The following is a 25,962-nucleotide window of genomic DNA, read 5'->3' on the forward strand; positions in this document are numbered from 1 at the left end:
CTTGATCTTGGCTCCACCCCTAATGTCTCCTGGCTCCACCCCCCAAAGTCTCCTGGCTCCATCCCCAAAGTCCCCAGAAATTTCTTGAATTGGACTTGGCAACCCTAATGGGAATCCATATGGAATAATGGAGTGCACAGCAGACATTTCCCCCCCAGTTCTGATGACCCTGAAGTGGGGGGAGGGCCTCCAAACCAGGGGATCCGCTGCCCCCACCCAGGGATTAGTAAATACAGAGGATACCCAGTTAGAATATGGCAAAAAATACAAAATCCGAGTAGCACAAACAAACTCTACTGTGATAAATTCACACTTTAAAGACACATAAATTTCCAAATTCCTTCCTAAAGTCCCAGTGTACAAAATACACTATTCAGTCCAAATTATTTCTATGTCATTGTCTTACATGAATTATCTCTTCTCCTTGGCTTATATTTCTACATCATTGAAGATTACAAGTACAAGAATTTGGACTGAATAGTATATTTTGTACACTGGGACTTTTGGAAGGAATTTGGAAACTTATGTGGTACTGTGTCTTTAAAGTGTCTTTAAAGGGTGAATTTATCACAGTAGAGTGAGTTTGTGCTACTCGGATTTTGTATTTTTCCCCACCTGGCTATTGGCGGACTTACTTTCAGCCTGTGGCAACTCTATATATTAATGACCTCCATAATGTCTTCTGCTAAAAGCAGAAGCTTAGATCTTGAACACTGGAGCCTATGGCTTCTATTACTGAGTCACTCCATCTCTAGTAGGGTCTTCCTCTTTTCCTCCAGCATTCAGCATTTCCTACCATGGTTGTCTTTTCCAGTGATTCTTGTTTTCCCCTAAGGTGACCTACGTACAAGATCCTCCGGTCATTTTAGCTTCTAGGGAGAGTTCAGGCTTGACTTCAACCAGAACCCACTTATTTTTCTTTTTGTGCTCTTGGTAATCTAGATTCTCTGCAGGTGTTGCAGAGACGCTGCTCTTCCTAATGGCCACAGCGGCTGCACATGACAGCCAAGGCTGTGGGGGAAAGGAGCTGATCTCTTCCAGCTGGAGTCATAAGGCTGCCAAGTCCAATTCAAGAAATCTCTGGGGACGTTGGGGATGGAGCCAGGAGGCATATGGGGTGCAGCCAGGAGCAAGGGTGTGAAAAGCACAATTGAACTCTGAAGGGAGTTCTGGCCATCACATTTAAAGGGACCACACACCTTTGAAATGCCTTCCCTCCTTTGGAAATAGTTGAGGATAGGGGCACCTTCTTTTTCGGGCTCCTAAAACTGGACCCCCTGGTCCAGTCTTTTGGAAACTTGGAAGGCATTTTGAGGAGAGGCACCAGATGCCGGGCTGAAAATATGGTGCCTCTATCTCAAAACACACAGACACCCCACCTCCCCACCCCCGAGCTCCAGATAAGAACATAAGAGAAGCCCTGTTGGATCAGGCCAAAGGCCCATCCAGTTCAACACTCTGTGTCACATAAGAACATAAGAGAAGCCCTGTTGGATCAGGCCAGTGGCCCATCCAGTCCAACACTCTGTGTCACATAAGAACATAAGAGAAGCCCTGTTGGATCAGGCCAAAGGCCCATCCAGTTCAACACTCTGTGTCACATAAGAACATCAGAGAAGCCATGTTGAATCAGGCCAGTGGCCCATCCAGTTCAACAGTCTGTGTCACACAGTGACCAATGTGTGTGTGTGTGTGTGTATATATACACACACATACACAGTATATATATATACACTGTGGCTAATAGCCACTGATGGACCTCTGCTCCATATTTTTATCCAATCCCTTCTTAAAGCTGGCTATGCTTGTAGCAGCCACCACCTCCTGTGGCAGTGAGTTCCACATGTTAATAAACCTTTGGGTGAAGAAGGACTTTCTTTTATCCGTTTTAACCCGACTGCTCAGCAATTTCATTGAATGCCCATGAGTTCTTGTATTGTGAGAAAGGGAGAAAAGGACTTCTTTCTCTGCTTTCTCCATCCCATGCATAATCTTGTAAACCTCTATAATGTCACCCCGCAGTCGACGTTTCTCCAGGCTGAAGAGCCCCAAGCGTTTTAACCTTTTTCACAGGGAAAGTGTTCCAAACAGCTGCATGTGAGGCCGGGTGGTGGGAGACAGAAGAAGACATTAGATTTATATCCCGCTCTCCACTCAAAATCTCAGAGTGGTCTACAATCTCCTTGACCTTCTCCCCCCCCCCCCCCCATGAGTAATGTTCCCTCTAAGCTGTGGAGTCTTAGGAGCAAAAAAAAATCTCTTTTGTGAGCTACTGACATTAAAGTTGTGTGCTACTGCATCAATTAGTTTGCTCTCGGGCCGTTTTTCCTGCACCGAGACAAAAATGTGTGAGCTGGAGGCTAAAAAAACTGTGTGCTAACTCACACTAACTCAGCTTAGAGGGAACATCGCCTGTGAGGTGAGTGGGGCTGAGAGAACTCTCTCAGAAGCTGCCCTTTCAAGGACAACTCTGCAAGAGCTCTGGCTGACCCAAGGCCATTCCAGCCGCTGCAAGTGGAGGAGTGGGGAATCAAGCCTGGTTCTCCCAGATAAGAGTCTGCACGTTTAACCACTACACCAAAGAAGAGGAAGAAGAAAATGATGATATTAGATTTATACCCCACCCTCCACTGAATCTAAGAGTGTCAGAGTGGCTTACAATCTCCTTTACCTTCCTCCTCCACAACAGACACCCTGTGAGGTGGTTGGGGTTGAGAGAGCTCTGACAGAAGCCGCCCTTTCAAGGACAACTCCTACGACAGCTATGGCTGACCAAGGCCATTCCAGCAGCTGCAAGTGGAGGAATGGGGAATCAAACCTGGTTCTCCCAGGTAAGAGTCCACACACTTAAGAAAAGGAAAGGTCCCCTGTGCAAGCAGCAGTCGTTTCCAACTCTGGGGTGACGTTGCTTTCACAATGTTTTCACGGCAGACTTTTGACGGGGTGGTTTGCTGTTGCCGCAGAGTGGCGCAAAGTGGTAAAGCAGCAGTACTGCAGTACTGTGATCTGAACTCTCTGCTCACGACCTGAGTTCTAGCCCAGCGAAAGCTGGTTCAGGTAGCCGGCCCAAGGTTGACTCAGCCTTCCATTCTTCCAAGGTCAGTAAAATGAGTCCCCAGCTTGCTGTGGGGGAAGTGTAGATGACTGGGGAAGGCAATGGCAAACCACCCCGTCAAAAGTCTGCCGTGAAAATGTTGTGAAAGCAACGTCACCCCAGAGTCGGAAACGACTGGTGCTTGCACAGGGGACCTTTCCTTTCCTTTCTTGCCATTGCCTTCCCCAGTCATCTACACTTTCCCCCCCCCCAAGCAAGCTGGGTACTCTTTTTACCGACCTCAGAAGGATGGAAGGCTGAGTCAACCTCGAGCCAGCTACCTGAAAACCCAGCTTCCACCTGGGATCGAATTCAGGCCGTGAGCGGAGCTTAGGACTGCAGTACGGCAGCTTTAACACTCCGCGCCACACACTTAACCACTACCCAAAAATGGGGACATGTGAGCCCTGAAGGTAGGCAGAAGTGAGCCTTTGAGATCTGTCTGCCTAGGAGCTTCCAAACCCGCTGGAATCTCCCATCCCGCTGCTCCCCGGCACGCTGCACCTTCCAGGAACGCATCACATCGAGCAAGGCCCTCCTCCTAGCAGGCACAGCCCTTCGCTGGCATGTTATGCAAGCTCTCAGCAGGTTGCTGGCAGCAGCCAATTTTAAATCTTCCCACCTGACGACGAAACAGAAAATAACAACGACCTCTTTGGATGCAGCAAAGATGCAGATGGTGACGATGAATGCGCTTCCAAGGAGCTCTGGATCTGATGCAAATGCGTTCGAGGGAGATTCCTGGAGAAGAAAAACACACGACCACTTCTGGATTTTCCTGCCAAGGCAATCATGTCACAAGGACTTCCGTGCCTTTTCTCTGCTTCCCAGGAAAAACCTGCTCCAGCACTAGGGTTGCCAATCCCCAGGTGGGGGCAGGGGATCCTCCGGTTTGGAGGCCTTCCCCCCGCTTCAGGGTCCTCAGAAAGCGGAGGGAGGGGAGGGAAATGTCTGCTGGGAACTCTGTTATTCCCTATGGAGACCGATTCCTAGAGGAAATAATGGAGAATTGATCTGGGGCTCTGGGGGGCTGTTTTTTGGGGTAGAGGCACCAAATTTTCAGTATAGCATCTAGTGCCTCTCCGCAAAGTATTCCCCAAGTTTCAAAACGATTGGACCACGGGGTCCAATTCTATGAGCCCCAAAAGAAGGTGCCCCTATCCATTGTTTCCTATGGAAGGAAGGAATTGAAAAGGTGATGGCCAGAACTCCCTTTGGAGTTCAATGATGCTTGTCACAGCCTTGATCTTGGCTCCACCCCTAATGTCTCCTGGCTCCACCCCCAAAGTCCCCAGCTATTTCTTGAATTGGACTTGGCAACCCTATCCAGCACCGTTTCCAAAACCTAGAGTGACCAGCCAAGCTCTCTCCCTCTCTCTCTGGCCGCACACTGCATTATTTTTATACCGGCTGCTTTTAAGAAACGGCCTGTCAGGTTGGAACAGGTTGTTCTGCTGGGTGGGGGCGAGGTTTAAAAATAAAGAGAAATGTGTGTTTCGTGGAGAGACACGGTTAAGCTCCCGTTCGAAGGAGAGGAAGGGGGGAAAAAGAGCGAGCTGTTGCTGGTTAAGAAAAAGCATTTTGCTGTCGCGGAGGAGTGAGCGATCCAGGCCCACAGATGACTTCCAGGGGGCCTCCGAGGGCATGCTCTGCTTTTTTTCCCCCTTCATTTTATTTTTTACCAGGGCTGAACCAGAGAAGTGTCCTCAGAGGCTAGGGTTGCCAATCCCCAGGTAGGGGCAGGGGATCCCCCGGTTTGGAGGCCCTTCCCCCGCTTCAGGGTCCTCAGAAAGCGGGAGAAGGGGAGGGAAATATTTTCTGGGAACTCTGTTATTCCCTATGGAGATTTATTCCCATAGAAAATCATGGAGAATTGAGCCGCGGGTATCTGGGGCTCTGGGGGGGGCTGTTTTTTGGGTTAGAGGCACCAAATTTTCAGTATAGCATCTAGTGCCTCTCCCCAAAGTACCCCCCAAGTTTCAAAAAGATTGGACCAGGGGGTCCAATTCTATGAGCCCCCCAAAAGGTGCCCCTATCCTTCATTATTTCCTATGGAAGGAAGGCATTGAAAAGGTGTGCCGTCCCTTTAAATGTGATGGCCAGAACTCCCTTTGGAGTTCAATTATGCTTGTCACAGCCTTCATCTTGGCTCCACCCCTAATGTCTCCTGGCTCCACCCCCAAAGTCCCCAGATATTTCTTGAATTGGATTTGGCAACCCTATCAGCGGCAGCCGGAGCCAGGAGAATTGAGCAGGGCCCAGTGCATTGCATGAGGGAAATCAACAGGAGGAAAGGAGGAAGCCATGTGGAGTGGGCTTCCGAAGGGGGACAGATGTAGCTCCTGGGTGCAAAGTGCCAGGGTGGGACAGAGGGAGGTGAAAGGAAACCCGCCTCCCCCCCCCCCCCCCCCCCCCCGCTAGCATGCAAAATGCAGTCCCTTCTTCACTCCAAAGTTTTAGGCTTCGCTGCCTCAATTTGGCCACATTCAGAGCCTCGAGCTTTTGCCCCTACCTCAGAAAACTTCTGAGAAGCGGCAAGCCCCGCAGTGGACGGGAAACGGTGCCCCCTGACCTTTTTTAAAGAGCCGCCTGACTTGAGAGACAACTTGGTGTAGTGGTTAAGTGTGCGGACTCTTATCTGGGAGAACCGGGTTTGATTCCCCACTCCTCCACTTGCAGCTGCTAGCATGGCCTTGGGTCAGCCATAGCTCTGGCAGAGGTTGTCCTTGAAAGGGCAGCTGCTGTGAGAGCCCTCTCCAGCCCCACCCACCTCACAGGGTGTTTGTTGTGGGGGAGGAAGGTAAAGGAGACTGTGAGCCGCTCTGAGACTCTTCGGAGTGGAGGGCGGGATATAAATCCAGTATCTTCTTCAGATCCTGGCTACGGCCCTGGATGGTGGGCGGGGCATCCTGCCCCCTTTCTTCACATTTAATTTTGCTTTTTATGAAGACACTGCAGGGTTGCCAATCCCCAGGTGGCGGCAGGGGATCCCCTGGTTTGGAGGCCCTCCCCCCCGCTTCAGGGTCATCAGAAAGCAGGGGGGAGGGGAGGGAAGTTTGCTGGGCACTCCATTGTTCCCTATGGAGACCCATTCCCATAGGGAATAATGAATAGATCCGTGGGTATCTGGGGCTGTCGGGGGGCTGTTTTTTGAGGTAGAGGCACTCGGTTTGCAGCATAGCATCCGGAGCCTCTCCTCAAAAGACCCTCCAAGGTTCAAAAAGATTGAGCTGAGGGGTCCAATTCTATGAGCCACAAAAGAAGGTGCCCCTATCCTTCATTATTTACAATGGAGGGAAGGCATTTCAAAGGTGTGCAGACCCTTTAAATGTGATGGCCAGAACTCCCTTTGGAGATCAATTATGCCTCTCACAACCTTGGTCCTGGCTCCACCTCCGATGTCTTTTGGCACCACCCGCAAAGTCTCCTGGTTCCACTCCCAAAGTATCCAGATATTTCTTGAATTGGACTTGGCAACCCTAAGACACTGTATATCGCTGGGGGAAGGAAACTGCGGGCTCTTTTCCAATCCAGGCCTTGAATTCAGCAGGCGCTTGCAGGAGCGCAGCTCCAGAACGTTTCTGACAGCCTCCCTCCTCCTCCCTCCCCACCTCCCTTGTCCATCCAATAGCAGGTGATTCATCCTTGATTCGTTGTGCCACGGTACTTGAGTCTTTTGACCCAGGCTTCCCAGGCCTTGGGCTGTGCTATGTTGAACTCCGGAATGGAGTTTTGCGATCCGGACGCGGTGGCCGTGGTCGGGCCGGTCGGCAGTTCCTGTTGCATGGTAGCACTGGAGCTCTGCGCATTTGGCGATGCCGGTTGGTCCTGGGCCTCGCTCATCCGGATCCCACCTTCGTCGCCACTATTTTATAGTGGGTTCTGTGCATGGAGGAGTCGCCAGTTGAGTGATAGCAAGCTCTTTAAAAGACATGATATAGGATAGGGCTACATTACAAGACTGGGAATGGAGCCTACCGGCCCAGCTTATATACATCTCTGGATTCCCGTGCTAGCACATCATTGGGTCATTCAAACCGGCGGGGGCTTGTGGTTGGTCGAGGGCTGCAGAGATTTGGATCCTGCAGCCCTTTGTTCCCAAGTCCTCAAGCTCAGTCCGTAGGGCTCCGATGAGCCCGGCAGGCACACCCAAAGTCTTCACTTGAGTCCACGTACATAACAGAATCAAACCCGGTTCTCCCAGATAAGAGTCCGCGCACTTAACCGCGACACCAAACTGGCTCTCTTCAACACGCTAGAAGTTTTTAAGGGGGGGGGGAGGGCAAGGAGTGTAGGGGAAGCGGTTTCACCTCCAGATCCGACAGGATCTCCTTAGAATGGCCAAGTGGGATGGAATAGACCAAAGGGTTCTGTGTGGAGCTGAGATCAAGTTACACCTCTGTGGGGGATCCTGCCGTAGAGACCACCCTACGACGCTGCCATGTTCTCCAGGGAAACTGATCTCTGTCATCTGGAGATCACATCCAATTGCAGGGGATCTCCAGAGTCCACCTGGAGGCTGGCAACCCTTCCTGTGCCCCAGGGGCCCATGTTGGACCTTCCTTACAGGCAGGGCTTTTTTTGTAGCAGGGACATCTTTGCATATTAGGCCACACCCCTTTGATGTAGCCAATCCTCCAGGAGCTTAGTAGGTCCTGGACTAAAAGCCCTGTAAGCTCTTGGTGGACTGGCTACATCAGAGAGGTGCAGCCTAATAGGCAAAGGAGTTCCTGCTACAAAAAAGCCCTGATTAGGCCACACACCCTGATGTAGCCAATCCTCCTGGAGCTTACAGTAGGCTCTGGACTAAAAACCCTGTAAGGTTTTGGTGGACTGGCTACATCAGGGAGGTGTGGCCTAATAGGCAAAAGAGTTCCTGCTACAAAAAAAGCCCTGATTAGGCCTAGGGTTGCCAATTCCCAGGTGGGGGCAGGGGATCCCCCGGTTTGGAGGCCCTCCCCCCACTTCAGGGTCATCAGAAAGCGGGAGGAGGGGAGGGAAATGTCTGCTGGGAACTCTATTATTCCCTATAGAGATTTATTCCCATAGAAAATAATGGAGAATTGAGCCGCGAGTATCTGGGGCTCTGGGGGGTCCTCTGTTTTTTGAGGTAGAGGCACCAAATTTTCAGTACAGCATCTAGTGCCTCTACCCAAAATATCCCCTAAGTTTCAAAAAGATTGGACCAGGGGGTCCAATTCTATGAGCCACAAAGGAAGGTGCCCCTATCCTTCCTTATTTCCTATGGAAGGAAGGCATTGAAAAGATGTGCCGTCCCTTTAATTGTGATGGCCAGAACTCCCTTTGGAGTTCAATTACGCTTGTCACAGCCTTGATCTTGGCTCCACCCCAAAGTCTCCTGGCTCCACCCCCAAAGTCTCCTGGCTCCACCCCCAAAGTCCCCAGATATTTCTTAAATTGGACTTGGCAACCCTAATTAGGCCACACCCACTGATGTAGCCAGTCCTCCTGGAGCTTACAGTAGGCTCTGGACTAAAAGCTCTGAAAGCTCTTGGTGGACTGGCTACATCAAGGAGGTGCGGCCTAATAGGCAAAGGAGTTCCTGCTACAAAGAAAAGCTCTGATTACAGGTAACCAATGTAGGAAAAGTGACTCAAGCATACAAGATGTACGTGAACAGGGAAAAAGATCAGGGAAAAAGTGAGTGATGCCAACAGAGCAGATGTGAGACGGCAATAAAACAGCGTACTCACCCGAGACCATTTGTTCCATATTTTAAAAAATAACGATCACCTGCCATTCATCTTTTGCTGCTGCACAGCTCCGTTTCTTGGCCGTTAACCAATGAAAATTGATTTTTTTTTTACCCCATTACTCATGCAAATTATAATTTCTGCATCTTTTATGTCCCCTTTAGCTCCACGGGTTTCTCGTTCTCCTTCTCTTTCCTCTCCTCCTCTTCTCTGTTTCTCTCTCTCTCTCTCTGTCCTTTACAAGAATCCTATTTTTTGACTGGTGCTATTTTTCTTTAAAAAGGAAGGGGGGGGAAAATCATTCTTAGGAGAACTGTATAAGACACAACGCTTATTTTTCTCCTCCCCTGGCCCTCCACCGTGTCAGGAATACTAACCGCGGTTGCTTCTCAGTTCTCCTGTTAAAAGGGCAAGTGGAATGAGGCTAGCTGTATACTCTGTGAAGTCCATTGCCTGCCGTGAAATACAAGGTAAATAACCAGACGGAGGAGGCACGGAATAAAAGGAGAGGAAGGGGCAGCCAGGGTGAGTGCTGGCACTGGACTTTAAACAGGAGGACCTGACATCTTTCTGTTTTTCCTTGTGTCTGATTTTTCTTTGTTTGCCAGCTGAACTGCTTCGGTCTTAACAGAAAGAGACTGAAGCCAAAGGCTTTCGTGTTTTCTGATACCGTCGCTCTCCTCCGCCTGACTCTCTGCTTCTCCCCCTGGAGGTGCCACTGGACTCAAATCTAGTTGTCGTACTATCGGCCGATATGGCTGCTGTCTGATCCTTTCCCCTGTCGCTGTTTTGCCCGTTCCAGGGAAGAAGACTGTAGATTTATACCCCGCCCTTCTCTGTGAATGAGAGTCTCAGAGCCGCTTACAATCTCCTCTACCTTCCTCCCCCACAACAGACACCCTGTGAGGTGGGTGGGTCTGAGAGGGCTCTCACAGCAGCTGCCTTTCAAAGACAGCTCTGCGAGAGCTATGGCTGACCCAAAGGCAGCTGCAAGTGGAGCAGTGGGGGAATCAAACCCGGTTCTCCCAGATAAGAGTCTGCGCACTTCACCACTACACCAAACTGGCTCTCAACAGGAAATGCTGCTGTTGCTTAGCAACTGGAACAGCTGTCAGGGGACACACCTGGTCCCAACAGAACCAGGCAACAAAAGGTACACATAGGATCCATAGTGAGAATTATGGGGCGGGATTTCCACAGGCCTCATTTTCTGAGACTTCAGTCAGCAGTGAACTCTCAGCAAAGGGACAGCAGTTAACAGGCAGTTGCAGTCAGCAGAATAGTAGAACACTTTAGAGGACATATTAGGAGCTAGCTAGACAGCCAGAACCTAATAACTGGCTAACTAATAGGAAGCAGAGAGTGAGTATAAATGGGCAGTCTTTGCAGTGGAGGACGGTAAGCAGTGGGGTGCCGCAGGGCTCGGTACTGGGTCCCATGCTCTTTAACTTGTTCATTAATCTGGAGTTGGGAGTAAGCAGTGAAGTAGCAAAATTTGCAGATGACACTAAATTGTTCAGGGTGGTGAGAACCAGAGAGGATTGTGAGGCACTCCAAAGGGATCTGTTGAGGCTGGGTGAGTGGGCGTCAACGTGGCAGATGAGGTTCAATGTGGCCAAGTGCAAAGTAATGCACATTGGGGCCAAGAATCCCAGCTACAAATACAAGTTGATGGGTTGTGATTCTGGCAAAGGCTGACCAAGAGAGAGATCTTGGGGTCATGATAGATAACTCACTGAAAATGTCAAGCCAGTGTGCGGTTGCAATAAAAAAGGCCAACGCCATGCTGGGAATTATTAGGAAGGGAACTGAAAACAAATCAGCCAGTATCATAATGCCCCTGTATAAATCGATGGTGCGGTCTCATTTGGAATACTGAGTACAATTCTGGTCACCGCACCTCAAAAAGGATATTACAGCATTGGAAAAAGTGCAGAAAAGGGCAACTAGAATTATTAAAGGTTTGGAACACTTTCCCTTTAAAGAAAGCCTAAAACGCTTGGGGCTCTTAAGCTTGGAGAAACGTCAACTGCGGGGTGACATGGTAGAGGTTTACAAGATTATGCATGGGATGGAGAAAGTAGAGAAAGTAGTCCTTTTCTCCCTTTCTCACAATACAAGAACTCGTGGGCATTCAACGAAATTGCTGAGCAGTCAGGTTGAAACGGATAAAATAAAGTCCTTCTTCACCCAAAGGGTGATTAACATGTGGAATTCACTGCCACAGGAGGTGTTGGCGGCTACGAGCATAGCAAGCTTCAAGAGGGGATTGGATAAAAATTTGGAGCAGAGGTCCATCAGTGGCTATTAGTCACAGTGTATATATATTTTGGCCACTGTGTGACAAAGAGTGTTGGACTGAATGGGCCACTGGCCTGATCCAACATGGCTTCTCTTATGTTCTTATGAGACACAGAGTGTTGGACTGGATGGGCCACTGGCTTGATCCAACAGGGCTTCTCTTATGTTTTTATGTGACACAGAGTGTTGGACTGGATGGGCCATTGGCCTGATCCAGCAGGGCTTCTCTTATGTTCTTATGTGACACAGAGTGTTGGACTGGATGGGCCATGGGCCTTATCCAACATGGCTTCTCTTATGTTCTTAATATTGTCAGTGAATTATAGAACTCCTTTGCATATTAGCCCACACCCCTCTGATGTAGCCAATCCTCCTGGAGCTTACAGTGGGCCCTGTACGAAGAGCCCTGTAAGCTCTTGGAGGATTGGCTACAGCAGGGATGTGTGGCCTAATATGCAAAGGAGTTCCTGTAGCATAAACAATTTTATTAGTAACATATGGTAGTAGAACTATATCTACAACTTATAAAAAGCTTAAGATAAAAAAAAACATCATTCTACCCCACATCTTACTTTTCTCCCACCCCTCCCCCAATACTTGACCCCCGCCAGTGTTATTTTTTTTGAAAAAAACAGATATTAAAGGTACCTTTAACTATCAAGAAAAAACAAAAATTGATAAAGAAAAAGATCCCCCCTTCAAAAGTTATATTCTTGTCTTAAATGTCTTAATCATCAAAAATTGTCCAATATCCTTTTATTTTCCACTCTTTTTCTACATATCTTCTGAATTTCTTCCACTCCCGATTAAAAAGTTCTAAATCGCAGTCTCTTAGTTTTCTTGTTAATTTGTCCATTTCACTCCATGACATAACTTTTATAGTCCAATCCCATTTTTCTGGTATTTTTTCTTGCTTCCATAACTGCGCATACAATGTCCTAGCAGCTGAGAGCAAGTACCATATTAAAGTTCTATCTTCTTTTGGAAATTTTTCCATTTGTAATCCCAGCAGAAAAGTCTCTGCTTCTTTGTTAAATTCATATCCCAGGATCTTAGATATCTCTTGTTGAATCATCTGCCAAAACATTTTAGCTCTTTCACAAGTCCACCACATATGGTAGAAAGAACCTTCATGCTTTTTACATTTCCAGCACCTATCTGGCATCTTATTGTTCATCTTTGCTAATTTTTTTGGAGTGATATACCATCTATACATCATCTTAAAACAGTTCTCTTTAATACTATGACATGTTGCGAGTTTCATAGAGTTTTTCCACAGATATTCCCAAGATTCCATCTTTATTTCTTTATTTACATTAATTGCCCATTTTATCATTTGAGATTTCACTACTTCATCTTCTGTAGTCCATTGTAAAAGTAATTTGTACACTTTTGAAATTAATTTCTCATTATCTCCAAACAGAACTCTTTCCATTTCTGTTTGCTCTTTCCTTATTCCTTCAGCTTTAATATCATTCTCCATCAAGCTTTTTATTTGTTGCATTTGAAACCAATCATATTTATAATTCAATTCTTCTGCAGTTTTCAGTTCTATTTTCCCACTTTGTATTTTTAGTAGTTGGTTGTATGATAGTTGTTTTTCCTTAACTGTTTTGGCCGTTAACTTTATCACTTCAGCCGGCACTATCCACAAAGGTCTTCTCTCATCGCCATATTTCTTGTACTTTATCCACACATTTAGTAAGCTACTCCTTATATAATGGTGAGAGAAAAGACCATCCATCTTCTTTTTCCCATAATACAAGTAGGCATGCCAGCCGAATTTTTTTCCATGGCCTTCTAACACTAGAAGTTTTTTATTTAATAGCGTTATCCATTCTTTCAACCATACTAAACAAATTGCTTCATGATACAGTTTCAAATCTGGTAATTGAAACCCACCTCTCTCTTTTGCATCTATCAGGACTTTCATTTTAATTCTAGGTTTCCTCCCGGCCCACACAAATTCCGAAATTTTTCTTCTCCATTTATCAAATTGCTTCGCATCTTTCACAATGGGGATGGTTTTCAAAGGAGTTCCTGCTACAAAAAAAGCCCTGGGAGTGTGAGAGACTGAAGCTGTCAGAAAGTTGTTAGGGAGAGAAAGGAGGATTTGTGAGGGAAGAAGGTGTGAAATGAAAGAGTGACACCTCAAGTCAGAAGTTATAATTATTCACTTAAGAATTAAGTTATAAATATCTTGAAACCAATACGCTTATTGGACAAAGAGAGTTTTATTTTGTATTGTATTACCCTGGAGTCCTGTGATTTTAATAACATAAGCGTCTCATCCTCAGGGTCACATAGTCCAACGATCTTCAAGTCCTTGAAGGGCTGTCATATAGAGGATGGTGTGGAATTGTTTTATGTGGCCCTGGAAGGTAGGACCAGAACCAATGGGTTGGAATTGAATCAGAAGAGTTTCCGGCTCAACATTAGGAAGAACTTCCTGACCATTAGAGTGGTTCCTCAGTGGAACAGGCCTCCTCGGGAAGTGGTGGGCTCTCCTTCCTTGGAGGTTTTTGAACAGAGGCTGGGTGGCCATCTGACAGCAATGAGGATCCTGTGAATGTAAGGTAAAGGTAGTGCCCTGTACAAGCAGTCGTTTCCGACTCTGGGGTGACGTTGCTTTCACAATGTTTTCACGTCAGACTTTTTACGGTGTGGTTTGCCCTTGCCTTCCCCAGTCATCTACTCTTTCCCCCCAGCAAGCTGGAGACTCCTTCGACCGACCTCGGAAGGTTGGAAGGCTGAGTCAACCTCGAGCAGGCTACCTAAAAACCCAGCTTCTGCCAGGATCAAACTAAGGTCATGAGCAGAGCTTAGGACTGCAGAACTGCAGCTTTACCACTCTGCACCATGGGGCACTTGTCCTGTGAATTTAGGGGGAGGTATTTGTGAATTTCCTGCATTGTGCCGAGGGCTGGACTAGATGACCCTGGAGGGATCCCTTCCAACTCTATGATTCTACCCAGTCAGCCTCTATGACAGAGTGAGAGTTCAAACCTGGGTCACCCGGGTCCTCGTCCAACACCCTAACCAGTACATCACCCTGGGTTCCAGTGCTGTCCATCGGGGAATGTTGAATTCCACAAGCTTCCACGAACAATTTGAAGTGGTGCAACAGACCCAGGCTGACCAGCGCAAAGAAAACCACGCAAGGGGTGCACTCAGAAGAGATCCGTGCCATGTTGGGAACACACTTGAGGTGTTGAAACACCACCCATGAAGTGACAATCTTGGCATATTGTTCTTGTTGTTCAGTCACACAGTCGAGTCTGACTCTTTGCGACCCCATGGACCAAGTCACCCCAGGCCCTCCTGTCTTCCACCATCCTCCGAAGTCTGCCCAAATTCGTGTTTGTTGCATCAGTAACATTGTCCAGCCATCTCATCTTCTGCCGTCCCCTTCTTCTTTTGCCTTCTGTCTTTCCCAGCATCAGGGTCTTCTCCAGTGAGTGCTCCCTTCTCATTGGGTGGCCAAAGGTTTTGAGCTTCAGCTTCAGCATCTGACCTTCCAGGGAACAGTCTGTGTTGATATCCGTTAGGACTGACTGATCTGATCTTCTTGCAGTCCAAGGGACTCTCAAGAGTCTTCTCCAGGGAGTGCTCCCTTCTCACTTGCTGGCCAAAGGATTTGAGCTTCAGCATCTGACCTTCCAGGGAACAGTCTGGGTTGATTTCCCTCAGGACTGACTGATTGGATCTTCTTGCAGTCCAAGGGACTCTCAAGAGTCCTCTCCAGTGAGTGCTCCCTTCTCATTTGGTGGCCAAAGTATTTGAGCTTCAGCATCTGACCTTCCAGGGAACAGTCTGGGTGGATTTCCCTTAGGACTGACTGATTTGATCTTTTTGCAGTCCAAGGGACTCTCAAGAGTCTTCTCCAGCACCACAGGTCGAAAGCATCTATTCTTCTGCACTCAGCCTTCCTTATGGTCCAGCTCTCACAGCCATACATTTTTGTTGTTGTTGTTCAGTCACACAGTCAAGTCCGACTCTTTGCGACCCCATGGACCAAGTCACGCCAGGCCCTCCTGTCTTCCACCATCCTCAGAAGTCTGCCCAAATTCGTGTTTGTTGCATCAGTAACACTGTCCAGCCATCTCATCTTTTGACGTCCCCTTCTTCTTTTGCCTTCTGTCTTTCCCAGCATCAGCTTCTTCTCCAGTGAGTGCTCCCTTCTCTTTGGGTGGCCAAAGGTATTTGAGCTTCAGCTTCAGCATCTGACCTTCCAGGGAACAGTCTGGGTTGATTTCCCTTAGGACTGACTGATTCGATCTTGCAGTCCAAGGTGTCAATCATCGATATTTCTCAATAACCAGTCTTTTGTTATTCAATCAAAAGTAACTTTATTGTAGAAACTCTATAGCTCTACCAAGGACAGATTCCTTGGAAGTAATGACGTACATAGGCACACAGAGATACTTTATAGGATAGCTTCAAAGAATAACATAAAGATGCAATTTGAGTCATGGGTTCAAAGGTTACTACTTAGTATCTCTTCTACTACTTAGGAATGCAGGCTGTAACAAACATCTTCCCTTCTCACACTTTCTCTGAGAGCAGATAAGACCTGGCTGTGTGAATCTGGGGGAGAGGCACCTTGCACTGTTCACATCAAGGCTAACTTAAACATCCTTGGGCCAGATGGATTTATTACTTGCCCTAGGTTGCAAAAGAAGAAAGGGGTGGGGGAAGTGTCCCATTCTCGGTCTTAAGGTCTAACATGGCACACAGAAATATGTATGCTTGACACAAGGAACTCTCAAGATTCTTCTCCAGCACCACAGCTCGAAAGCATCTTTTCTTCTACACTCAGCCTTCCTTATGGTCCAGCTCTTACAGCCATACATGACTACTGGGAATACTTGGCAACTAGAATGATTAAAGGGTTGGAACACTTTCCCTATGAAGAAAGGTTGAAACGCTTGGGGCTCTTTAGCTTGGAGAAACGTCGACTGCGGGGTGACATGATAGAGGTTTACAAGATTATGCATGGGATGGAGAAGGTAGAGAAAGAAGTCCTTTTCTCCCTTTCTCACAAGACAAGAACTCGTGGGCATTTGATGAAATTGCTGAGCAGTCGGGTTAAAATGGATAATTCTTCACCCAAAGGGTGATTAACATGTGGAATTCACTGGCACAGGAGGTGGTGGCGGCTACAAGCATAGACAGCTTCAAGAAGGGGTTAGATAAAAATGTGGAGCAGAGGTCCATCAGTGGCTATTAGCCACAGTATGTATGTATATAATTTTTTTGGCCGCTGTGTAACACAGAGTGTTGGCCTGGATGGGCCACTGGCCTGATCCACCATGGCTTCTCTTACGTTCTTATGAGACACAGAGTGTTGGACTGGAGGAGCCATTGGCCCGATCCAACACGGCTTCTCTTATGTTCTTAAAAAACCCCAAAAACACTTTGAGCTGTTTTTGCACATCTTCCGGTTCTTTGGTGGTTCCCCCCCTCCTCTTTTCACCACCCAAAATAAGCGTCACATCACATTAAAAACACAGACAATGAGCGATGTTTGCTGATGTCATCTGGGCTGGAGAACTCATCCAGGGGTCACCTGAGAGGGCCCCCGACAATACCTGCCAAACGCACACTCCTCCGGGCACCGTCTCTCTAAGCCTCTTTTCTTCCTCTGGCTCTTTTGTCGCTTGCATTGTGCTTCCACGTTCCTGTTTCCAGGGAAATACTTTTTTTTTTGTCAGTTTCAAGTGATGCAGTTTTATCCCCGCTATTGAAAGAGAAACAAAAATAAGCCCCATGCGATGTCAAGCCATTAAAGAGTCTTTCGGCAAAGCTTTCCAATGGAATTGGGGAACTCTGGAAAATGCATCCGAGAGGCTTCGGAAATACTCCTCCAGCATGCAGTTTCCAGGGTGGTTTTGAAAGCCTGTTTCCCAAAACAGCTTCCCTAATGAGTGGCTGCCCCCAGCACATGTTGAGAAGTCACCGCCTAAACGCTCCAGCCAAAATTCTGGCACTCAGCTGAGTCTAGAGTTGCAGGAATTCAACAAAAATAAAAGAGGTTAATGTCCTGAAATGAACTTCCTTTGTCTGGGAGAGGCCGAGCCCTGGCCGTTGGCAAGGTAACCATTGAAACACCCAGAGTCCTTTGCTGCAGCTTTGGCTGGCTTCTGTGGGGAATGGGGTTGCCAAACTCTAGGTGAGACCTGGATATCTGCCAGTGTTTCAACTGATCTCCAGACAGAGGTCGATTTCTCTGGTGAAAATGGTTTTGGAGGGTGGGCTCTAGAGAAGGGTGCCGAACTCATTTGTTATGAGGGCCGGATATAACATAAATGACACCTTGTTGGGCCAGGCCACGTGCTTCATAAAATGTAACGCCTGGTAGCAGAGATGTAGACGTTATAAAAGACAGAGACAAACGCAAAGATTTTTTAAAAAACCCTTTAAATAAAGCATGCTTAAAACATTAGCACTTATTGGTCTTAAAGGTGCTTTCTTTGTATCTCTCCCATGGAACTGGGCAAAGGGCCTGGCTCTTTCCTTCCTTCCCCAGGGGACTAAGAGGGGGAGGAGCCTCAGCCAATGGAGAAAATAAGAGGCTTTGCTCTGATTCTCCTACGTGACTGAGAAAGCCTCGCAAAGCAAGTTGAGATGCAGGAGGAAGCAAGAGAAAGGGAGAAGGAAGCAGATGACAGCCAGCTGCTCGGGGGCCTGATAGCAGCCCTCTGGGGGCCTGATTCGGCCCTTAGGCTGCATGTTTGACACTCTGCTCTAGAGCATTATACCTTTCTGAGGACCTGACCCTCCCAAAGCAGGATCTGCCTAAGTTCACAGAATCAACATTACTGGACATGTTCCGACTTGTCTATATCCTTCAGAAGCCATGTTGGAGAGCCAGTTTGGTGTAGTGGTTAAGTGTGCGGACTCTTATCTGGGAGAACCGGGTTTGATTCCCCACTCCTCCACTTGCACCTGCTGGAATGGCCTTGGGTCAGCCATAGCTCTGGCAGAGGCTGTCCTTGAAAGGGCAGCTGCTGTGAGAGCCCTCTCCAGCCCCACCCACCTCACAGGGTGTCTGTTGTGGGGGAGGAAGGTAAAGGAGATTGTGAGCCCCTCTGAGGCTCTTCGGAGTGGAGGGCGGGATATAAATCCAATATCTTCTTCATCTTCATCATCATCATCATCTTCTTCTTCTTCTTCATAAATTGTGCTGCCCAGAACTGAACACCCCTCTCTCTAGATAAGGTCTAACCAGAGAAGAGTAAAGCGATACCATCACTTCACGTGATCTGGACACGATGCTCCTGTTGATACAGTAGACCCTGGGTGTCGAACTCATTTGTTATGAGGGCTGGATCTGACATAAAGGAGACCTTGTCGGGCTGGGCCATGTAGGACCGGGCCATGGGTGTACCGATTTAAGATTAGGTAGCAGAGATATAAACTTTTTAAAGGACACAGACAAAAGCGACTAAAGTTTTTTTAAAAAAAAAAATCTTAAAATAAAACATGCTTAAAATGTTAGCACTCATGGGTCTGAAAGATACTTTATTTATATTTCTTCCATGGGATCCAGGGAACGGGGCAAAGGAAGCTCTAGCTCCTTCCTTCCTTCCCCAGGGGGACCAGGAGGGAGAGGAGCCTCAGCCAATGGGGAAAAAAAAATCAAAGGTTTGCTCTGTAGCTTCTGTGCAATTCAGCAAGCCTTGCAAAGCAAGTTGAAATGCAGAAGGAAGCACACAAGAGCCAGTTGCTTGGGGGCCTGATAGAAACATAAGAACATAAGAGAAGCCATGTTGGATCAGGCCAATGGCCCACCCAGTCCAACACTCTGTGTCACATAAGAACATAAGAGAAGCCCTGTTGGATCAGGCCAGTGGCCCCTCCAGTCCAACACTCTGTGTCATATAAGAACATAAGAGAAGCCCTGTTGGATCAGGCCAGTGGCCCCTCGAGTCCAACACTCTGTGTCACATAAGAACATAAGAGAAGCCCTGTTGGATCAGGCCAGTGGCCCCTCCAGTCCAACACTCTGCGTCACATAAGAACATAAGAGAAGCCCTGTTGGATCAGGCCAGTGGCCCCTCCAGTCCAACACTCTGTGTCACATAAGAACATAAGAAAAGCCATGTTTGATCAAGCCAATGGTCCATCCAGTCCAACACTCTGTGTCACATAAGAACATAAGAGAAGCCATGTTTGATCAAGCCAATGGCCTATCCAGTCCAACACTCTGTGTCACATAAGAACATAAAAGAAGCCATGTTGGATCAGGCCAATGGTCCATCCAGTCCAACACTCTGTGTCACATAAGAACATAAGAGAAGCCATGTTGGATCAGGCCAGTGGCCCATCCAGTCCAACAATTTGTGTCACATAAGAACATAAGAGAAGCCATGTTGGATCAGGCCAGTGGCCCATCCAGTCCAACAATTTGTGTCACATAAGAACATAAGAGAAGGCATGTTGGATCAGGCCAGTGGCCCATCCAGTCCAACAATTTGTGTCACATAAGAACATAAGAGAAGCCCTGTTGGATCAGGCCAATGGCCCATCCAGTCCAACACTCTGTGTCACACAGTGGCCAAAAAAGAAAGGAGATTCACAAGTGGGGCTAGAAGCCCTTCCACTTTGCCCCCCCCCCCCGCCAAGCACCAAGAATACAGAGCATCATTGCCCCAGAGAGTTCCGATAATATGCTGTGGCAAATAGATTTCACCTCCGGGCCGCATGTTTGACTCCCCTGCAGTAGACAGTACTGACCTTGATGGACTGATGTTCTGATTCAGCATAAGGCAGCTTCCTGTGCATTCACGTGTGAGCAGAGGCAGTCTCTGACCTGGGTGGCCCAGGCTAGCCCAATCTCATCAGATCTTGTAGGGTCAGCCCTAATTTGTGCTTGGGTGGGAGACCATTAAAGAAGCCCAGGGGTCTCTACTCAGAGGCGGGCAATGGCAAACCACCTCTGAACCAGGGCTGGATTAAACTCTGTGGAGGCCCCAAGCCTGTCAAAATTTGACAGGGGGGTAGTGTTGCCAATCCCCAGGTGGGGGCAGGGGATCCCCCTCGGTTTGGAGGCCCTCCCCCCGCTTCAGGGTCGTCAGAAAGCGGGGGGAGGGGAGGGAAATGTCTGCTGGGAACTCTATTATTCCCTATGGAGATTTATTCCATAGAAAATCATGGAGAATTGATCCACGGGTATCTGGGGCTCTGGGAGGGCTGTTTTTTGGGGTAGAGGCACCAAATGTTCAGTATAGCATCTAGTGCCTCTCCCCAAAATACCCCCAGGTTTGAAAAGATTGGACCAGAGGGGTCCAATTCTACGAGCCCCAAAAGAAGGTGCCCCTATCCTTCATGATTTCCTATGGAAGGAAGGCATTGAAAAGGTGTGCCGTCGCTTTAAATGTGATGGCCAGAACTCCCTTTGGAGTTCAATTATGCGTGTCACAGCCTTGATCTTGGCTCCACCCCCCAAAGTCTCCTGGCTCCACCCCAAAGTCCCCAGATATTTCTTGAATTGGACTTGCAACCCTAGCGGGGGGAAGGCCCTTGCAAATTATCTCAGAGTTGGAGAAAGCCGCCCCGCACCGGCAGCCCCTGCTGCAGCCTGCAGGCACCTTCTCCAAAGCCCCTTTGACAAAGCTGTGGGGGAGAGTCAGAGGGAAGCCAACTTGGCAACAACACCAGCAGCAACTGCACCAGGCAAACAGTGGCTCAGCTTGCTGGCTCCACGTGCAGGCTGGGAGAGCTGCAAGAAGGGGGGAAACCGGGGGGGTGGGGGAGCTGGCCCGGGTCCCCAAAACATGTGGGGGCCCATAGGCCAGTGCCTACTTGGCCTAATTGTTAATCAAGCCCTGCTCTGAACCTCTCTTGCCTTGAAAACCCCCTCAAGGGTGTCAAACATTCAATTGGGGCCAAATCAGGCCTCAGAGGGCTCCTATCAGGCCCCCGAGCAACTGGCTGTCATCTGCTTCCTTCTCCCTCTCTCTTGCTTCCTTCTGCATCACAGCTTGCTTTGCAAGGCTTGCTCAACTGCACAGGAGCTACAGAGCAAAACCTCTATTTTTCTCCATTGGCTGAGGCTCCTCCCCTGGGAGGAAGGGGGGGGGAATAGCTTGCTTTGCCAGGCTCTCTCAATCACACAGCAGAGCTACTGAGCCAAGCCTCTCTTCCTTCTATTGGCTGAGGCTCCTCCCCCCCCCCCCCCAGTCTCCTGGAAGAAAGAAGATTATATTGGATTTATATCCCGCCCTCCACTCCAAAGAGTCTCAGAGCGGCTCACAATTGTCTTCCTCCCCCACAACAGACACCCTGTGAGGTAGGTGGGGCTGAGAGAGCTCTCCAGAAGCTGCCCTTTCAAGGACAACCTCTGCCAGAGCAATGACTGACCCAAGGCCATTCCAGCAGGTGCAAGTGGAGGAGTGGGGAATCAAACCCGGTTCTCCCAGATAAGAGTCCACACACTTAACCACTACACCAAACTGGCTCTCACAGCAGCTGCCCTTTCAAGGACAATGTGAGGCTCTGGCTGACCAAGGCCATTCAGTGGTGCAAGTGGAGGAGTGGGGAATCAAACCCAGTTCTCCCAGATAAGAGAGCTCTGGCTGACCAAGGCCCTTCCAGCAGCTGCAAGTGGAGGAGTGGGGAATCAAACCCAGTTCTCCCAGATAAGAGCTATGGCTGACCCAAGGCCATTCCAGCAGGTGCAGTGGAGGAGTGGGAATCCAACCTGGTTCTCCCAGATAAGAGAGCTCTGGCTGACCCAAGGCCATTCCAGCAGGTGCAAGTGAGGAGTGGGGAATCCAACCCGGTTCTCCCAGATAAGAGAGCTATGGCTGACCCAAGGCCATTCCAGCAGCTGCAAGTGGAGGAGTGGGGAATCAAACCCAGTTCTCCCAGATAAGAGCTATGGCTGACCCAAGGCCATTCCAGCATCGGCAAGTGGAGGAGTGGGGAATCCAACCTGGTTCTCCCGGAGAAGAGAACTATGGCTGACCCAAGGCCATTCCAGCAGCTGAAAGTGGAGGAGTGGGGAATCAAACCCGGTTCTCCAGATAACAGTCCGCACACTTAACCACAACACCAAGCTGGCTCTCTGGAGAAGGAAGGAAAGAGCCAGAGCTTCCTTTGCCCAGTTCCCTGGATCCTAGGGGAGAAATACAAAGAAAGCATCTTTAAAACTAACGAAGCCTAATGTTTTAAGCATGTTTTAAGATTTGTTAAAAAAAAAATAAATCTGTGTTTGTTTGTGTCTTTATAAAGTTTATATCTCTGCTACCTAATCTTAAATAGGTTCACACACGGCCCAGCCCGACATGGCTCGGCCCCTCAAGGTCTCATTTATGTCAGATCCGGCCCTCATAACAAATGACACCCCTTGTGACTTGTCAGCTCTTTCCACCACTGAAGTCTGAGGAATGAGTCAGTGGTGCTAATCAAAGCTCCTGAATGAATGGGGGAGGGGGGGAATTGAGCGTCAAGATGCCAATCAAACCACACCAAATGAGAGGAGCGAGTGGGGGTGAATCAGGACTGGGAGGGAAGGCAGCTCTTTTGCTGAGGAAACTGGCCACCAGGGTTCCCTCTAAGCCACGGGTGTCGAACTCATATGAGCATATGAAGCTGCCTTATACTGAAGCAGACTCTGGGTCCATCCAAGTCAGTCTTGTCTACTCAGACTGGCAGAGGCTCTCCAGGGCCTCAAGCTGAGGTTTTCCACGCCTCCTTGCTGGACCCTTTTTAGTTGGAGATGCTGGGGATTGAACCTGGGACCTCTGCTTCCAAGCAGACGCTCTTCCACTGAGCCACAGCCCCATTCATGGCTCTCCAGGGTCTCCAGCTGAGGTTCTTCACACCTATTTGCCTGGGCCCTTTTTAGTTGGAGATGCCGGGGATTGAACCTGGGACCTTCTGCTTACCAAGCAGATACTCTACCACTGAGCCACCGTCCTTCCCCAACCATAACTCATTGGTTATGAGGGCCAGATCTGACATAAATGAGAACCTGTTTGGGCCGGGCCATGTCGGGTTGGGCCGGGCCATGTTGAGCCGGGTCGCATGTGTACCTATTAGTTTTAATCTTAACAATAAAATAATATTTTTTTTTATTGTTTGTGAGCCGCCCTGAGTCTGCTTCGGCGGGGAGTGCTGGATATAAATCCAATAAAATAAAATAAAATAAATTAGGTAGTGCAGAGATACAAACTTTATAAAGGGCACAAACACAAATATATATATATTAAAAAAACCTAAAACATGCTTAAAATGATAGCACTCGTTGGTCTTAAAGGTGCTTTCTTTGTATTTCTCCCATGGGATCCAGGGAACTGGGCAAAGGAAGCTGTGGCTCTTTCCTTCCTTCCCTAGGGGCCCGGGAGGGGAAGGAGCCTCAGCCAATAGAGAAGAGAGGCTTGCTTAGTAGCTGTGCTGGGCAATTGAGCAAGCCTTGCAAAACAAACTGTTTGCAGAAGGAGGCAAGAGAGAGGGAGAAGGAAGCAGATGACAGCCAGTTGCTCAGGGGCCTGATAGGAGCCCTCCGGGGGCCTGATTCGGCCCCTGGACCGCATGTTTGACACCCCTGCTCTAAGCTGAATTAGTGTGAGTTAGCCTCCAGTTAATTAGTGTGAGTTAGCCTCCAGTTCACACCTTTTTGTCTTCACTCAGGAAAAATGGAACCAGAGCAAACTACTTTGTTCAATAGCTCCCGATTTAAACGCCAGTGGCTCATAAAGTAGAACTTTTGCTCACAAGACTCCAGAGCTTAGAGGAAGCGTTGCTATCCACCAATCCCTGCAGTGTCGTCATGACCAAGGGAGGAGGGGGGGGGCACTTTCGCCTATGCTAAATACCGCAGTTTCAATCAGCCCTTTTGCAATTTTGCTATTCCACGCAGTAAAATCCAATTGCAAAATGCACTGAAAACTGATGGGAAGTGAGTTATTTTGTGTGTGCGAAAGAGCATCAGGGTTTCCTTCTGTCCCTGGACAGGGCTGGGGACGGAATTTTTAAGACAGCCGGCCTGGATTGAGTGAATCCATTTTAAAAACGCTGTGACCTGTGAGGTCTTATTTTTCCCTTCAAAACATCTTGATTTATTTTTGGTTCTTGGCAAGATCAGGGAGTTGGGGGGGGAGTGAAAATCCTGTCACGGATGGATGTCACACGTAGAGTGACGAGATGTCATGTCCCGGCTCTTCCCTGTCTCAGCTTTTACCACACTCTGCTGTCAAAAGAGATAAACTTTATAAAGCCAAATTCACCTCACAACAAGGCCCCAGGAAGTCCTTAACCCCATTTTGATTAGCATCATCTTCTATTGTCAGGTGTTACTATGGCAACGAGGCCCAGTCAGCAAAGAGTATTTTGATACAGGTATCTATAGTCACCAGAGGCCTGAAGTTAAAGAGTTGGCTGTTTAGTTTAAACTAATATGCAAAATTCATATGGTTTTGAACTGTCAGTTTCCTTTAGCTCCCTGACCCACAGTCCTCCATTCCAAAGTTTCCTAGGTGACTCGATTCTCTTTTTCTATGACAGCAGCATGCGTTTCCCCTTATCTTGTAGGCCGAGCGCCAGGTTTTTCTCCCTTTCAGACTGACTATTTTCTTCTCTCAAAGAAGTTGTGCCACTTGTCAACATTCCGTGACTGGCGCCTTTACCCGGCAAAATTAGAATGTTTGAGAACATTCCCTGACGTCACAGTGATTCAACCAATATTGGGCAGGTGGCACCGTTACTGAAAAGACCTTAATCCTTGGCGGTTTTGGAGGGCAGATACAAAAGAAATTACCATTCGCCAATAGAATATGCAGATGTTCACAAGATAAAATTGAAACCATTGAACACGATTATAGAATATCCCAGGGGTGGCCAACGGTAGCTCTCCAGATGTTTTTTGCCTACAACTCCCATTAGCCCCAGCCATTGGCCATGCTGGCTGGGGCTGATGGGAGTTGTAGGCAAAAAACATCTGGAGAGCTACCATTGGCCACCCCCTGGAATATCCCATATTTAATTAGTTGAGGGCTCTTTTAATTACTCCTCTACTTAAAAATATGAATGCCTAATATGAGAGCTCAGGTGATGCGGCTACCATTGGATACAAAGAATTCTGTTACTCTATCTGGTACAATTTATAGGGACAATAATAATATATCAGGAAGATAATATTAAGTAGGGCTTTTATCATTTTATTTTCTGTTCAAGATGGCAGCTGTAAGAGCAGATAGATAGATAGATAGATAGATAGATAGATAGATAGATAGATAGATAGATAGATAGATAGATAGATAGATAGATAGATAGATAGATAGATAAGCAGTGTTCCTTCCAACTCACATTTTTGTCTTAGCTCAATTATGCAGTCGCTCACAACTTTAATGCCAGTCGCTCACAAAGTAGAATTTATGCTCGCAAGACTCTGCAGCTTAGAGGAAAGACAGACGGCCGGACCTTAACCCTTTTAGACACTGATCCTGCTGCTTTAACAATCTGAACTTCATTCGAAAGTCTGAGCAAATGAGGAGACTCTTGTAAGGCCTTTGAGCTACCCCATGCCTTTCAGCTAGCACCTTGGAGTGCTCTGCCTAACTAGTCAGCCAGGAAGATGCCCCCCCCCCCCCATAATTGGCCACAACAGTAAATTCAGCTTCTGCATCCTGGAGCAGCTGAAGTTTCCAAACAGACCTCAAGGGCAGAGCTGCATAAATAGCTTGACAGTCTAATCTGAAAGTTGCCCTGTTGTTGATACACAGAGAATGAATCAGGTATTCGCCACTCAAGATAGGGACAGCCGTCTTAACCTGGGTGTAGCAAACTAAGGTCTGGCTTCCTGAGGCCATGTATCTACCCACTACACCAGGAGCTGGTCAGCAATCT

Source organism: Heteronotia binoei, chromosome 9 (assembly GCF_032191835.1).
Source record: "Heteronotia binoei isolate CCM8104 ecotype False Entrance Well chromosome 9, APGP_CSIRO_Hbin_v1, whole genome shotgun sequence".
In the NCBI taxonomy this organism is placed as follows: domain Eukaryota; kingdom Metazoa; phylum Chordata; class Lepidosauria; order Squamata; family Gekkonidae; genus Heteronotia; species Heteronotia binoei.